This window comes from Chlorocebus sabaeus, chromosome 7 (assembly GCF_047675955.1).
Source record: "Chlorocebus sabaeus isolate Y175 chromosome 7, mChlSab1.0.hap1, whole genome shotgun sequence".
NCBI lineage: Eukaryota > Metazoa > Chordata > Mammalia > Primates > Cercopithecidae > Chlorocebus > Chlorocebus sabaeus.
In genome coordinates, this window is record NC_132910.1 from 75,109,286 (window position 1) to 75,126,402 (window position 17,117).

The 17,117-nt window shown below is 34.0% G+C and overlaps 1 long non-coding RNA gene across 1 annotated transcript in view; it reads left to right on the top strand.

The window, feature by feature from the left end:
• LOC140712024 (uncharacterized) overlaps nt 1-17,117 on the top strand; it is a 58,058-nt gene that overhangs the window by 25,900 nt on the left and 15,041 nt on the right. The window lies entirely within an intron of this gene.

Genomic DNA, 17,117 nt, shown 5'->3' on the forward strand with positions numbered 1-17,117 from the left:
GTGATGAGTCCTAAAGGTTACTGGAAGGAGGAGTGAGAAATGAAGAAGTTGAAGCTTGAGTGGGAAGAAATTAAAAAAGAAACTTTTAAGGAATATATTAAATATTATTTAAAGATAATTACACATTGTGATGTACACCCTCTACATTTCTAAAGCATCAGGAAGACCTACAAAGTTTGTGTTATTGTTGGGATTTTTGCCTAAGTATAAGAGAGAAAGACCAAAATCCATTTCTTGCTGCCAAAAAGTTTATGAAGACATAACCAAAATAATTTAGCACAAGATCTGAGAAGTGTGACTATGTGAAGTCAGCCCTATTAATTTTCATATATATTTTGAAGAGAGAGTTGGGTTTACTGAAGAACCCAAACTGGGACTTGCAGCTACTCTTACCCAATATATTGCCAGGCAGGTTGATTTCAGTAGATATCTGCTAACAGCAATACCTAATATTTTGCCTTTCATGCTAATACATAAATATTTATTTATATATAATACATATATTTTTATATATAGAGAGGGTATTTGAATAAAAAAAGCATGTTAGAACTAGGGCAGCAAGAATAGAAATAGAATTTTTAAAAAATCACTGTTATGGTAGCCATTCTGAAGATACAGAGGGATGATCAACTTAAAATTTAATAATCCCTATGGCTTTGGCAGTTTATTATATCAGTAAGAGTTTACAGGTAAGGTGTTGTTTAATATTATAACTGCATATATTGTTATTGCAAAGAATATTAGAATATACCTATTTTAAAAATTTGTTATATTCACTCTAATGAATTAATTCCTTACAAAAAAAGAATTACTAAATTGATCATGTTCAGTGATTTTTCTAAATAAGTCTAAGACTGATTATTGGTTGCTTTCCTAAAGGATTTACTCTGTCAAGTCATATAATATGTAAAATTTATTTAATTGTCAGGTTTAGTTCAGATTCTTTACTCTGTATGAGTAACAGATTGCAATGTGTGTGTTCTTCATACCCAGCTGTTTGCAGTATACTTGTGAAAAGTATTAATGCATAATGAGAAATACTACAAATACTTTCTTTTGCTAGGTATCTTGATAATTTAAGAACTTCATAGGTAAACGAAGATTTAAAATGTTCAAATTTGGGGGAAAATTAAATATTTGTTTAATAAATTTTATTTACAGAGTATATGAATATATTCTTCGTATAAAAAATATTTTCAAATTACCTACAAATCCCTTCATATCATCACTCACAATCCTGAGTTCTGGGGGAAAAAAAATCAGTTTACTTTCTCATTGTTTGTTTTTATAGATTGGACCATACGAAATTGTCTTCCTTGTAGATTAAAAATAGATGAATATCAGCAATTTCATGTGTTTCAATGTAGCACTTTAATATTTGGATTTAAAAATAAATATCATTATACTCTACTTATCTAATAGAATTTGAATTTTTGATCAAATGTCTTAGAAAACAATTCTTTTTAATTAATACATGATATCCTGCGGCATAAAATAAGCCATTCTCTCAATAACTAACCTTTGGTTTGTGCTACTTTTTTCACTGTAACTTATTTTACATATGTCCTTGAACAAATGAGTAAGTGTTGCCCTAATATAAATTCTAGAGGTAAAACTGTTAGGTCCAAAAGAATACACATTCTTTTTACTAGTTATTGCCAAATGCCAGTTCCTATTTAAAATCCCACCAAAATGTGAAAAGCAAATGACCTTGCTTTTCCAAAACCTTAATACTTAATATTTTCCTGTTTAGTTTTTGTCCTCATAAGTTAAAAGATAGTTGTTTAATTGTTTTAGTTTATGTTCCTCCTATTACTAGTGATATTAAATATATATACTGTCTACTTAAAGTGAATCTCCTATAAATTGTACACACACAAGTCTCTCTTACCTAAGAAATCCAAGACTTTTAAATATGAGCATTTTCTAAACATTTCGAACAGTTATGTATAAGGAGGAAATGGCTCCTACATGTAATGTCACTACTTTTACAGATGATTTAAGCTGTTCAATTCTTGGCAAGTGTTATTTTCAACCTTTCTTCCCCCTCCCTCATATAGGATCAGTTATAATTTATTAGCTCAGTAAGAGTTTGGGTCTTAAATGTGTTTCCTAAAAATGACTTATTTCTCCTTTAAAAAAAGGATTTTTAATCTGGGCCAGAATATAATGACTAAAACTTATATTCACCCTGTATTTATTTTAAAATGAACTTTTTATAAATTTTGATAACTTTTCTAGAAATGCATTAACATGAAGATGTAACACAAACTTTCTGACTCAAACCACTTAGACAGGCAGGTTTGGTATCCTCCTGAAACTGAATAGGTATGGAAACTGTGCTTCTTGATCCGTAAACATTCTGTCTCCAGTCTGTCTGTTGCTAGTACAAAGATAGGGGCTTCACAAATTTTATACCTGAGCCAGGTTTCAAAACCAGGCTGGGAAAATGGAGTAAGAGTGACCTTTAGTGGCGACTTTGAGTAATCACAAAGTAATTTATGTCTCAAGGGGACAGATGGACATTCTGTTTGCTTGACTTCTTAACACACCAATGTAATAAGTTGGAACTGGCTAACCATGAAACATCTATTTGACTTTTTGTGTCACTCTATTCTAACAGAAAATCAAAACCCTATGAGTCAGTGTTCAGACAGCTGAAAAGGTACATTTTTAATTGGTAAATGGAAATCTAGTCACACCTATTAAAGTGACTTTGGGGCTTCAATGCCTAAATCCCCACACAAACAGATTTGGAAAAGTACCATTTAATTGAGGCAAAAATCCTTTGCTTTCCATGGGTTGATAAAAGCCACCTGGCAGTCTTTTGAACCTCAGAACTAAGCAGCAGGGGGAGGAGTTACGTATTAGCACCATATCTGATCTTAGAAAAGAAAGACCCTCTCCCAATGAGAAGGAAAGTCACTATTAATGGGAATTAAATGTTCAAAACGTATATTTTTCTTTTTGTCTGGAACATCAGTGCTTACTTCTTTTCTTTAATTCCACCTTAAGACGTAGAGAACATCTCCATAATTAAGACGTTTCACTCATTTAAAACCTAGGTATTGCTTTCTTAAATACATAGTTTCTCTCCAAAGAAGAACTTTCTAGTAAAAGATATATCAAAAGCTTTATTTCTAATAAACCCCAAATAAAAATGTGACTAAGCAGTCAAATCAGCTTGCTCTTCTACATCCTCCTGAGTTCAGTTAGCCCCTGGAACCTCAGGTGTATTTGCTAAGCTTGTTGTAAGGATAGATCCCCCAAATAGAGAGAAGCTGTCTATGCATGCCTTTTCTTTTCGCCCACGTTCAGCAGGTGGGAAAATACTTTCTTCTCCCATGGAAAAGGGTGAGTGGGGGCTGGAAAGAAGTCACAAGGGTGACTCTTGGGAATAAAGTTTCCTTCTACATTATTATGGATGGCCCAAATCTAAAACAACAAACAACATTTCTAAGTATACATTTGAAAGATTCTCTCCTCATAGCACACATTTGTTTTTAAAAAGCAATTACTCTCTTATTCGCTGTTAACAGGGCACATTTACTTAAAAGATTTCACAGCAGTGGTCAGCATATTTAGATCACAGGCCTTTTCTATAGGAAAGTGCACAGTTCATCTTTAGCTGCTAACATCTCAGAATACAGAATTCAAGACCAGAAATGATTGAAAAAGACAAAGATGATGTTTATAAACTGGTAAGGAAACAATAAAGGAAGACATAACCATCATGAGGACGTATTCCATAATATAGCCTCAAAATATATAATATCACAACTAACAGAAATGCATGGAGAAATAGATATATTAAGCATTGTAGTTAGAGATTTTTAACATTACCTTTCAGAAACCAAGAAATCAAACATAATAAAAAAAGAAAAAAGGCAAACATGGTGTATGTAAAAAATATAATGCACAAGTTTAAACTATTAGATATTTATACAGCTCTAAACCTAACAAAGAGAAAATATGCATTTTTATTATAACTTGATAATTCATAAAATTTGACTTCTACTATTGCTCAAAGGAATCTTGAATAAATTCCAGAAAAGCAAATAACATACTGGCTGTGTTCTTTGGCCATAATATTATAAAATTAGAATTTAGCTAACAAAATTTTATATTTATGAAAACAATAATATGTGTTTTAGATTTCAGAAAGGAAATAATGAGGAAATTTGTAAAATATTTAAAACTTAAAGAAAATACATGTATGACATAAATGGTACTTAAAAATTTGAGCTTTAGAAAGTAACATTTTTCAGGGAGTAAAAATTAACTCAAAAAAATAAGAGAGAAGAAAATAATAAAAAGCATTATAATCAAGAACCTGCTAGTAAGGTTGCATACTTATATAGAGGATAAATTATGGGAAAAAGTATTAAATGTCAAAAAGGTACATGAAGAAATAAAACAAACAGAACAGTGCAATTGAAGTGATAATCAAAGTCTTAGAGCCTCCCACAGCTGCTCAAAACCCAGATTGTTTTATATTTGACATTAATCAACGTTTAAGAAATAGTTTTTTAAGAAATATTATACGTGTTTCTAGAAATGAGAAAACTGCAGAAGCTGTCCACCTTATTCTATCGGGTTAGTAGAATCTTGACTTCACAACTAAGCAAGAACGAAAAACAGGATATTATTGAGACATTTGTCTTAGAAACCTAGAGGCAAATATCCAAAACAAAGTAATAAATAAATCATTCTAACAGCATATTACAAAACATACCAAAATCAAATGGTAGTTTTAATCCCAGAAATGAGATGATAAACATGAGAAACTTTTCAATATTAAAGCCTTCATTAATAAACTGAGAAAGTATGAGGATATTAAAATATGCAAAAAGTAATTTGATAAATTTTAGCATGTACTTTTAATAAATAATTAGAAATCTAGAAGTAAAATATTCTCTATTTTGAAAGATATTTTATATCAAAGTACCAGTAAATGCATCCTTAGTGGAAAAGCTTAAGATATTTCCTTTAACATCAAGGATACACATAAAACAAAGTTATCCTCTATCATTGCCACTATTTAGCATAAGACCAGGTTTCATTCAACACTCAAAGAATTTAAAAAGAGGAAATAAGAAGTGTAAGTCCTCAAGGAAAAGAGGACTATATTATGTTCACACAGTATGATTACCTATAAAGAAAAAACAAAATAATTGTTAGGAAAAAATAGAATAAGAGCATTCAGCAAGGTTTCTGGGCACAGGATTGACTAAGAAAAAAAAATAGCATTTATCTATTCCACTAATAGGCAACTGAGAAATATAAAATGTCCATGAATTTACCAAATAAAGAATATATGAGATTTCTAAGGAGAAAAAAATTCTAAATTCCAATAGAACAATGGGCAAAGAGTTTAAGAGACAATTCACAGATTAAGATTGCAAAAGGTTAAAAAGTAAATGAGAGATACTCAAGCTCGTTGGTAAATAAAATGCAAATAAAAGCAACAATTGCAGATGTAAAACTCTATAGAATTTTACCATCAGTTCAGCAGAATCTTGAAAGGCAAAATACTCATAGCTATATAGAGTTATAGGTATCCTCCATGCACTGTAGGTGGGAGTATAGATTTCTACCTCTTAGGCAACCATTCTGGAGAACAACTTGGCAGTATTTAAACAGAGGAAATGCGTATTCCATTACTCAACAGTCTTGCTCCCAGATTAATATTCTATGGAAATAAAGGTTATATGTACAAATGGTGATATGTACAAAAACTTCCAGAATTTTTGGAATTTGAGTGTCCTTCTCTGATAAAATGGTTAGTAAAATAGTGTGGGTGCATGCTTTAGAATATTATAGCAGCACTTGAAAGCCTCAGACTGGATATACAAATAGAAACAATCATGGATAAGTCTTAAAAACATAGTGATGAGTATAATAAGTAAAAACATTCATATTTATATAAATTAAAATACATATACAAATACAAAATAGTAATACATGTTTTATAAGAATTTGTAGAAGAAAAAATAGTACATCAAAAGCATTAGGAAAGTAGCTTACAATGGATGGTAGGGCATGGAGGTAAAAAGGTATAAATAAATAGTACAAAAGAGGGGGCATTGGTTCTATGGATCAATGACAATTGTATCATAAACAGAAGAGTGCAATTACCCAAAGCTATATATTTGAGGTAAAGAGGAAAAAAAGACTTTAGATAATCAAGGAACCTACATATGGTTAAAAAAGAGAAAGTTTTATTGTTACTTCCATTTGATACAAAGTATTATGGGACTCTGTTATTTTAAATAATTAAATCTGAAAATCCACTTAACAGTACTCATGAATGACCATATTCTGAACGCAAGGAACGGAGAAAAGGACCATTATCTACTTCTGAGAGTGATGACTAGCTAGCACTCTTTCCCCTCATGTGTGATATGTTACTTCTGGCATACTGACAGAGTGAGGGCAACAGTATCCATCTTGTATTAGACGTTGGAACATTTTAGTACTTCCTTATCATTCCGGCACCTCAGAGGACCATTTAGTGCACTTCCACGTTGAAGACCATTGTTCTAAAGGAGTATCAACCAATCTGATGAACGAATTTGAACATTGTAATGCATGTGTTTATATGCAGCTCCCTATGGGAATGTGTGTTTATATGCAGCTCCCTACGTGAATGCGTATATGCAATCATCCTTTACTGAAAACTTTTCACATTACAATTGACCCTTGAACAACATACATTTGAACGGCGCAGGTCCACTTATATGTGAGTTTTCTTCTGCCCCACCACACCAGAGACAGTGAGTCCAACTCTTTCTTCTCCTCAGCTTACTCAATGTGAAGATGATGAAGATGAAGACTTTTATGATCCACTTCCACGTAATGAGTAGTAAATATATTTTCTCTTCCTTCTGATTTTCTTAACATTTTCTTTTCTCTAGCTTACCTTATTGTAAGAATACCATATATAATACATATAACCTACAAACTATGTGTTAATTAACTGCTTATATATCAGTAAAGCTTCTGGTCAACGATAGGCTATTAGCAGTTAAACTTTCGTGGGGCTCAAATGTTATATACCTAACCTGTGTATTGTTCAAGGATCAACTGTATGATTTTTTAGATAAGTACCAAAGAATAATTTATGCTATTTTCATTTGCAAATACTGCATTTAAAAATATGCAGTTATTAAGAAGTAATTCAGAGACTCAAGGAGAAAGACTGAATGTGTATGTGAAAGAAATAGTGCAAATCAGAGAGTAAGAGGTGATCTTAACTGTAATATTCTCATGTTTCTTGTATACTTAGCACAGACTTACAGCATGAACCATGCTAAAAGGATAATTAATTCAGTACAGTTATCTGAGAGGTTTTACTGTTATAGTAATATCCTGTTTACTTAACATCTTTTCTCCTTTCAGAATTTTGCAATAAATTCAGGGTATTAAGTAGATAAATAAAAATGCACAGACACACAGGTGCGCGCGCACACACACACAGAGAGAGAATAAGATAGTATCTTGAAATATTTATCTTTTTAAAAAAATTTCTGCATGTCTCTGCAAATCAGAAACAAACACATTGATTTGAATAGAATTCAAATTGTTATAAAGGAAAGGCAAAGAAAACGAAACAGTTAAAGCACCTTTTCTCCCCAGACTAGGCTCTTGAAAGTCCAAAGGTTCAAACCTGAGTAGGGCAGGGCATAGAGGTTTTGCTTCAGCAAAAGTTTTAAAAATGTGTAGTGGGAGAAGCAATCAATATTTGCCTGTGACTTGGCTTGGCCGAGCTGCATCTAAACTAGCCCAAGTGGACAGCCACATTTAGAAAGCCAGGACAAGCATATGTCAACCCCACTGAAATCCAGAGAGGTGGTAGTGGCATAGGGATGTAGGAGATTTTCATAGCATCTATACTTGAATGAGACATGATCGTGATAAAAACCTGCCCTGGCCGGGCGCGGTGACTCACGCTTGTAATCCCAGCACTTTGAGAGGCCGAGATGGCGGATCATGAGGTCAGGAGATCGAGACCATCTTGGCTAACACGGTGAAACCCCGTCTCTATTAAAAACACAAAAAATTAGCCAGGCGTGGTGGTGGGCGCCTGTAGTCCCAGCTACTTGGGAGGCTGAGGCAGGGGAATGGTGTGAATCTGGGAGGCGGAGCTTGCAGTGAGCCCAGATTGTGCTACTGCACTCTAGACTGGGTGACATGGGGAGATTCCATCTCAAAAATATAAAATAAAATAAAAATAAAAATAAAACCTGCCCTGATGACATTTTTATTTGTGTGATGCACAAGTGGCCCATTCCCTTGATGGGGAGATTATGCAGAGGCTTCAAATGGAGGCAGGTGCCATAATAATTGCTCTCTTCAGTATCTACCCCAACCTTTCCTCCTGACGACTAGAGGGACAAGTCTTAGCATGACCCAACTGGGGAATCACTGGACCTGACAAGGAAGAAGAGAAACTGTGGGTCATAGGACCTGTAGGACTAGATAACATGTGTGCTCAGGAGTGGATTCTTAAGGTACTGCATTGAGGAGAATAGAACACAAAACTAGAAAATGGATATTTGGTCAATATAGGGCAGTTTCTCATGATTCAGAATTTAACAGCCTGGCAAGGACCCAAGGATAACAACTCATGTTGTTGTAAGTGTATTAATTCATGGTAGGATGGCACTGGGAAGGTTGGAAAAAGTGATGACCCACATTCAATGAAGGAGAGATGCCAGAATAATCATGCCAAATTGTAAAAGAAAAGATTAAAAGTCTCAAAGAAGTAGTCATGCTGGAATATGTCTACTATATTAGACCAGAATATTTACTACTGTGTTCCTTGGATTCCATAAAGAATACTCAGTTTATCGCCGGGCGAGGTGGCTCATGCCTGTAATCCCATCGTTTTGGGAGGTGGAGGCGGGCAGATCACCTGAGGTCAGGAGTTCAAGACCAGCCTGCCCAACATGGAGAAACTCCATCTCTACCAAAAATACAAAATTATTTAGGCGTGGTGGTATATGCCTGTAATCCCAGCTACTCAGAAGGCTAGGGCAGGAGAATCTCTTGAACCCAGGAGGTTGAGGTTGAGTGAGCCTAGATCGTACCATTGCACTCCAGCCTGGGTGACAAAGAGCAAAAAACTCCCTCTCAAAAAAAAAATAATTAAAAAAAGAGAATACTCAGTTTATGAAACTGGTCATTGAATGTGTTAGTGAGGATGATATTGGTTCAGTATTGGCTCTCCAAGACTGATAGAAGGAGAGGGTGTTACAAAACTGTGCTCACTGGTAGCAGTGGGATGATGGGATCACAGAATTTGAGAAGCCATGTGGCAGCACTTAGCTATCAGAAGCAACAGAGGTGGAGTTACCTTCAAGGACAGCAAGATTACAGTGGCACCAAGGGGAGGTAGCCTACAGAACTGTACAATTGAAAGAGATCAAGAACAAATAGGAAGGGGACTGGGATCACCCATCTCAGCAGAAAATCACCATCCTTTGTCCAGTTTCCAGGGCTAGTTCTTAGACACAGAGCTTGTCAACTTAAGGACGGTCCAGATATCCATGAAGAAGCACCCTGTAACACCATGACAAGTTTACACAGTAATGATCACCTCAGTCTTTTTACAGAGAGACAGACTTATGACCATTTACTAGAGTAACTGTACATGTGGATGCTGCATCTGAGTTGCTTATGATACCATTTGCCCCATATGCTGTCATGGCATCCCTCTATACAAGGGTCAGCTTATAAATGAAATCTTTATGCAGGTCCATCTTACCCTGATACTACTGGATTCACCAGCTGACCTGCTGGGCATTTCCCCAGTTTCTAAGTGTATGATCAGAATGGATCTAGTGAGCTGTTGGCAAAACCCTTTCCACTGGTCCCTGAACCTGTGGAGTAAGAGCTATTGTAGTAGGAGAGAGCAAGGAAACACCGTTGAAACAGTCCCTGTTTACTCACTAAGATAACAAATCAAAACCAACAGATCATTCCAGGGGAGCATGCCAAAGACTAAACTACCTTCAAAAACTTAAAGGACTTAAAGGATGTTGATTGGGATGGTGATTACTCAAATGCAATATATTTGTCAAATCTCATCAACTTGTAATCTGTGCATTTTTTATATGTTAAATTAGGGTAATAAAGTAGATTTAAACACAGCAAAACAAAACTAACTTGATATAGCTAGTCAGCCTGTGTAAAAGATAACTCTCTTTCCAATATTATGTTGAACTGTTCTTTTTTGGTACAATTTGTGTTTTTTAATGTGCCTCAAAAACTGCTAAAGTTCCCAGAATTAAGCTAACTGTGGAAGTTTGCGGTATAAATGGAGAAGCTGTGAAGACACTCCCCAGGTTTAAAAAATCAAATAGGCTGGGCACGGTGGCTGTAATCTCAGCACTTTGGGAGGCCAAGACGGGCGGATCACGAGGTCAGGAGATCGAGACCATCCTGGTTAACACTGTGAAACCCCTTCTCTTCTAAAAATACAAAAAAATTAGCCAGGTGTGGTGGCAGGCACTTGTAGTCCCAGCTACTCTGGAGACTGAGGCAGGAGAATGGTGTGAACCCGGGAGGTGGAGCTTGCAGTGAGCCGAGATGGTGCCACTGCACTCCAACCTGGGCTACAGAGCTAGACTCTGTCTCAAAAAAAAAAAAAAAAAAATCGAATAATGTGGAAACCTATCTTTCAGTTCATATTTTAGTGTTAATAATACCAGTTTCAATAAAATACATCTAGTATCCTCATCTAAAAGAAAAAGCACAAAAGCAGAGTTTAAGGATGGAGGAACCAACTGTGGACGTTTGATTCTGGTTACAAATGTCTATGAAGATTTAACTGTATTAGCAGTGTTATTTAAATTGTTCTTGTTTAATAATCGAGATATAAATTAATTAAGATTTGATAATTCTGTTATCAGATCAAAGTTAATAAAGGCCTATTAATTTTAGTGCATGATTTTCTACAATACAAATTTTTAAAGAATATATATAGGATTTGTAACAGAAAGATCTGTTCTAAAATCTTCTACCACCTTTTTTCTTCTTTCAATAGCAATAAGTGGTTCTTTAGCAGTATTTTCATTTTCATTTCATATGAATAAAGTTACTAATAAGTAGGTTCTTTATAAAATCCGTTATATTTTACATGGTCTCTAAACATTTCAGTTGTATAAGTGACCCGAGAAGATCTGAGTCTTTATCACTATCTAGATATCAGATATCATTCAGTGCTAGATTTGCTGGGGGGAAAAAAAAAAAAAAAAAAAAAAAGGCCTGTGCTGAACACATGAGACTTTTGATTTCTTTACTTGGTGTCAGCCCAACCCAGAATACAGTCATTTTTAGATGCATGTAAATCACTCTTGTGTATTTCTCCATCTTTTCTTTAATTAGGTTATTGCCTTTATAGTAATAGTATTATTGCAGAAGCTAAAAGTTTTGAAATGCAGAAACTGTTAATGCAATTAGCAAAAACCATAATATACCTGCATGCCCATAAGTATTGTCTGAAATCTTTTCAGTATACATTACATCTTATTTTATTTCATAGACCTACATTTTGTCCTAGTTATATGCTGCATTATGCATTTGAGAATGAAAGGCAACTTTATGTTAGTAATTATTCTTTCTCATATCTTTTCATATGATATTATGAATTTACACTGAATAAAAATAGAGGCAATTGCTTTACCCTATTGTTTCTTTCCTTATTGAAATATGTTTTAACATAGATCGTAGTTAAAGCATAGTGTGCTTCATAATATTCTTTGATGCCAGCTGTTCACCATCAATAAAATGGCAGTTTCTTCTTATTTCAATGATTTCTTCTTAGATTTTTCTCCTTGAATTTGTGAAATTCTGAATAACAAATGTGATAACATGCAAATTAATGCTTTCACATTGGTAGTAGACTTCTGGTCAACAGAAGTCTCCAAAATGAAGAATGAATGCAGCCTAGTGTCAAAACCAACTATAGTTGAGGAACTTTTCACAGACACACCTAATTTAGCACTTCTTACTTGATATTTAAATGAGCTGTCTGAGACACATTTCTGACGAAATGTCTGTGATTATTTGAGAAAAGTGAAGACTTTACTCTGGTAGCTCCATCATTCCTGTATTTGTTTTTGCACATCAGGACTAATTCCCCATTTTGAACTCAAGAAATGACAGTTTTTAGAGTCATTTAATGAAGGAAACAAGTTCAAACTTTATTTCCTGCTTTAATGCAATCAGAGGTTATGTTTGTTTAGAAAGCTAACATCTATCCAGATTATACATGCTCACCATTGTCAGGCCAAAAAACACAGGCCCAAAACCACTCATTCCATAACTCCCTGATTTTCTGACCTATGGCTGTTATTGTAGGAATTGAATCTATCAAGAAGTTGCCTCTGGTATAGTCAGAGAATATCATGGCACCTTGTGCAATAATTTGTCAACAGTGGCTTGAGAGAAGTTGTATGAAAAAAATAGATTCCAAACCTTAACCTCCCTAAATTGTCACAGTGAATGTTTGACTGGGCTTAGTTCCAAAAAAGCAAAAGAAGTGTATCTGAGAGCTAGGTGAGGTTGGGAAAACATGCTTGGCAGCTAATGATGAAGGAGCGTCACCTTCAGTCTTTGGCATCAGGCACATCTGAGGTGAAGTCTCGGCTCATCTGTCTAGCATGTGATCTTGTGCAACAAATAACTCTTTTTAAAACTCTATCTTTATCTACAAAATTTGGAATTTAATAGTAATTGCCTCGTTTGGTTGTGTTGACTCAGAAAAGGTCCTCAGTAAGTGTTTTTTGAATTAATGAATTTAAATACATAATGACAGAATTTGCAAAGTGACAGACATGCTTAATTGCTTTTTATTATTGCTTCTATTGATCTTATATTTGTGGTTATTCATAAAGTTTTACGTGGTCTCAGAACAAAATGGTAAGATAAAATGAATATCTTGTTTCAGAAATAGTCAATGCTCCACAATAGAAATAGCTATTGTTACTTTACTGCTGGGAACAAAGACAGAAGAAAACACCCACTTAGCCATTTTAGGAAGATGCTCCTCAAATTCTGAAGTGGCTTGGAAAACAGAACCCAATTTTGATCCTTCTCCTTGGACAGTCAAACTAGAGAGTGGTGATTGGTCCCTGCGAGTTTATTTTAACCTGAGTTTCCTGCAAAGGACATTTCAGAGAGTAGGACATAAATCTGCATACCGTGTTTCCTTTTCTGCTGCTTAGAGAAGCCTTTGGCACGACTAAGCATTTGCAAAGTATGTACTCTGATGGCCTCAGAGGGAATGCATGTAGGTATTGACTTGTGGCTGTTAAAATATTCAACATATTCAACTAGTTCAGCTATATTTAATATGTTCATAAAATTTAAGGTGACATTATTTTCAAAAAGAAAATTTAGAAATCTAGGTCAACGTCTTAGTAATCTTAAGTCAACGTCTTAAAAAATAGATTAACCTGGTACATTCTAAAGGCACACAGCTCTTTGAGATTTTAAGAGACATATACAAAGTTCAGAGCATTTTAAATGACAAATTGACACTGTGACTAAATGAAAATAAGAAGAATAACAACATTAATATAATGGAGAGCATTTATCCATAATATAATGGATAGCATTTTTATAAGACATCTGGTCAACACAAGATTCAAATACTTAAATTTTTCTTTAAGGATATTTTCATAAGACAGGCAAAATAAAATATGTTTATTATAGGAAGCCTAATCATTAATTAATTTCATATTTTCTGTGGAAAAATATAGTTTTGATTTATTTCTGCTACAACTGAAAGATATATTTATGAGCATTGGACATTATTTGCTTGGAGTAGTAGAGGCCAAAGCTGAGGCAATGTCACTTGTGGAACTCACCTGGCAAACTCATTGGCAAGTGAGGGGAATTCAGCCAGAGGACTCTCTTACTCCTGTTCTTCCTTGTAACCACTAGACCATTCTCTTCTTTTAAAAATATTTTTAGAATACCTACTCATATATACAAATCCCTGCTACCTTAATATTGTTTTATTGCTTCATTTGTCTTCCCACGCTCTTCTCTCTTTTAACAATCATTCATGGTATTTGAAAATGACTCAAAGGGAATACATTTAAGTATTGCTTTGTGGCTCAACAAAACAATGCCTCTCTGTCTGTTTTTTTGCTGTCTTTGACAAAAAGACAATATACATATTCGTATGCACACAGTTACATTTGTCGTGTATTTCTAAACCCTCACTCATTCTTCTTTTACATGAAACTATTTAACTTTAAGCATAATATGAAAGACCTTTCTTTCCCTGTCTTTAGGCTCCTTTCATCAAAAAGAAAAGAAATAGTGATGGCTTGAAATAATGTGATGGTAACAAAAGGAAAGAGGAAAGTAATCAGCTTTATTATTAATAGAATAGTTTGAAGTATATATACACACACACGTATGTGTGTATGTGTCTCTACACATTATATATATAGATGCTTTTCAATGTCACTTTTTAACTATATTTTGTATGAAGTAAGTAAAGTTGGCAGATGCCAAGTAAATGTTAGGTATGTTACATCCCAGCAGGCTTAGGGTACTAGAGTAATTTGAGAGTGCTATGGAAATACGTGTAATCAGAATAAATTTATGTAGGTCAAAATTTTATCAGGATTAAAGGTAAAGCATATCGGACTGGGTCAAAAATTTTTGCATTTAATGATGACATAGACAAATGGGATGTGGGAAAAAGGAACAGAAGAAAAGATATAAGAACCTGCTTTTTTTATGCAAAAAGTAACAGCCACTAGATCCTTTATCCTAGAAATAACATGGATATTTTGGGGACTTTGAAATAAAACTCTACTCTTCTGTTGATATCAAATTCATGTGTATGTACCCAAAACATAGAGCACCTACAAAAAATTTATTTGATTTTGCTTCCTTTCCTTGTAAAAACTTCCATTCTCTGTGTGTCACATACCATTTTTTTCCCTTCTGTATTAACTTTCCGGGAGAAGAGACTGAATTAATAAACTGCATCCTCATCATCTAGTGATTCTTTTCTGCATTCCTTCAGAAAACTTGTCTTATTTACATATTAAATCATGAAAAAATAAGAGAAGCAAATGCAATGGGAAAATGGATTATAGACCATACTTTAGGAGAAGAAAACCTTCAGATTAAGTAAGTCTTATTATACTTAAGTTATGTGTTTGGGGAAAGTAAACAGTCTTCAAATATAAAAATGTAATTTTCTTCTGTATTTAATTTATAAAATATCAGTCCAACAAATTGAATGTAGAGAAATGGTCTTTTTTGAGAAGTTTACTTCAGTACTTCAGTTGCTCATTCATTTATTTCTTCAATAAAGTTTGTGTGTGTGTGTGTGTGTGTGTGTGTGTGTTTTCCACCAACTATATGCTTAGTAATGTCCTAGGTCCTTGGAGTGAAAGAGACACCTATTCCTTTATACAGCTCATAATCTAGTGGAAGAGACAGACAATAAGCAAAAAAGAAATAATAATGTCACTTAGTGATCAGTGCTATTAAGAATAGTAAAGTAATTATAGCTAGATAGAAAGACTACTTTTTAGTGTTCTATAGCATTGTAGGATAACTACAGCTAGCAATAATATATTACATGGTTTCAAATATCTATAAGGAAGATATTGAATATTCCCAACACAAACAAATAATAAATGTTTGATATGATAGATATGCTAATCTGACTTGATCACTACACATTACGTGCATTGAAACACCACTGTATATCCCATAAATATGCATATTTATTATGTGTCAATTAAACAAACAGAAGAATAGAAAAGAAAAAAAGAATAGTAAAGTAGGGCAGGGATAGAGTGAAACTGGAAATGTCTATTTTAGATGAGATGATCTGGAGAGGTTTTCTGAGGAAGGAGTTTTTCAGCAAAGGCTTGCATAAAGTGAAGGAGAGACCCATGGGAATGTTTAACAGAAGGGTAATCTAAGCAGAGGAAAGAGAGTTTTGAAAGCACTATATCAGGTAAAGTTTGGCACAACTGACAAAAAAAAAAAAAAAAATAGCTCAGTGTGATTAGTGCTGAGTAATAGAAGGAAAGAGTGGAAGAAGACAAGATTTGAGTGTAGCCTTGGTGAAAGATAAAAGAAGATCTTAAAAGCACTAAGAAATAAATTGTATCCTATTCTGAGTGAGAAAGAAATCCCCTAGACATTTTGAGAAAAACGAGTAGCAAAATCTAATATTCAAATATTTTATCTGTTCTTTCCTTTCTTTTACTGGTATACTCATTATTCATATTTTGCACTTTTGTAATTGTCCTACAGTTCTTGGGTATTCTGTTTTTTTTTTTTTCCTTCATTTTTTTTTCTCTCTGCTTTTCAGTTTGAAAAGTGTCTATTGACATATCTTCAAGCTCAGTGATTCTTTCTTAAGTCACATATAGTCTGTTGATGAGTCCATCAAAGGCATTCTTCATTTCATTTATTGTGATATTGATTTCTAGTATTTCCTTTAAATCTTTCTTAGAATTTCCATCTCTCTGCCTTCATTACCCAACTGTTTTTGTGTGTTATTCACTTTTTCTGTTGGGGTATGTGGTGTATTAGACATAGTTGTTTAAAATTCGCAGTATCATTTCAAAATCTGCCATAGTTAACTGGTTCTGATGTATGCTTTTTTGTCTCTTCAGACTGTGTTTTTTTTTTTTTTTTTTTTTTTGCCTTTGGCATACCTTATAACTTTATGTTGACAGCCAGACATGATGTATTTGGCAAAAGAAACTGGAATGAATAGACCTTTAGTGCAAAGTTTTATATTTATCTGACTAGGAGTCAGACTGTTTAGTGTTTGCTGTAGTGAAAATTGCCTCTAGCATTCTTGTTTTTGTCTCCTCTGTTGACTTTGGGTTTTCTTAGGAGGCTTACTTCCTTCTTTTTCCTCCCTCCGTCTCTTCTTTCTTGCTTTCTTGCTTTCTCTTTCTTTTCTACTGTAATCCCTGTTATATAAGTGCCATATTGATTCAGTAGAAAGGTGAAGGAGGAGGAGGAGGAGGAGTATTCTGTATTCTGTGATTAGGTCTCTGTCTTCTTTTGAGCCTATATTCCTGGTTTGTGATCTTCACAAGTGTTTCTGAAGT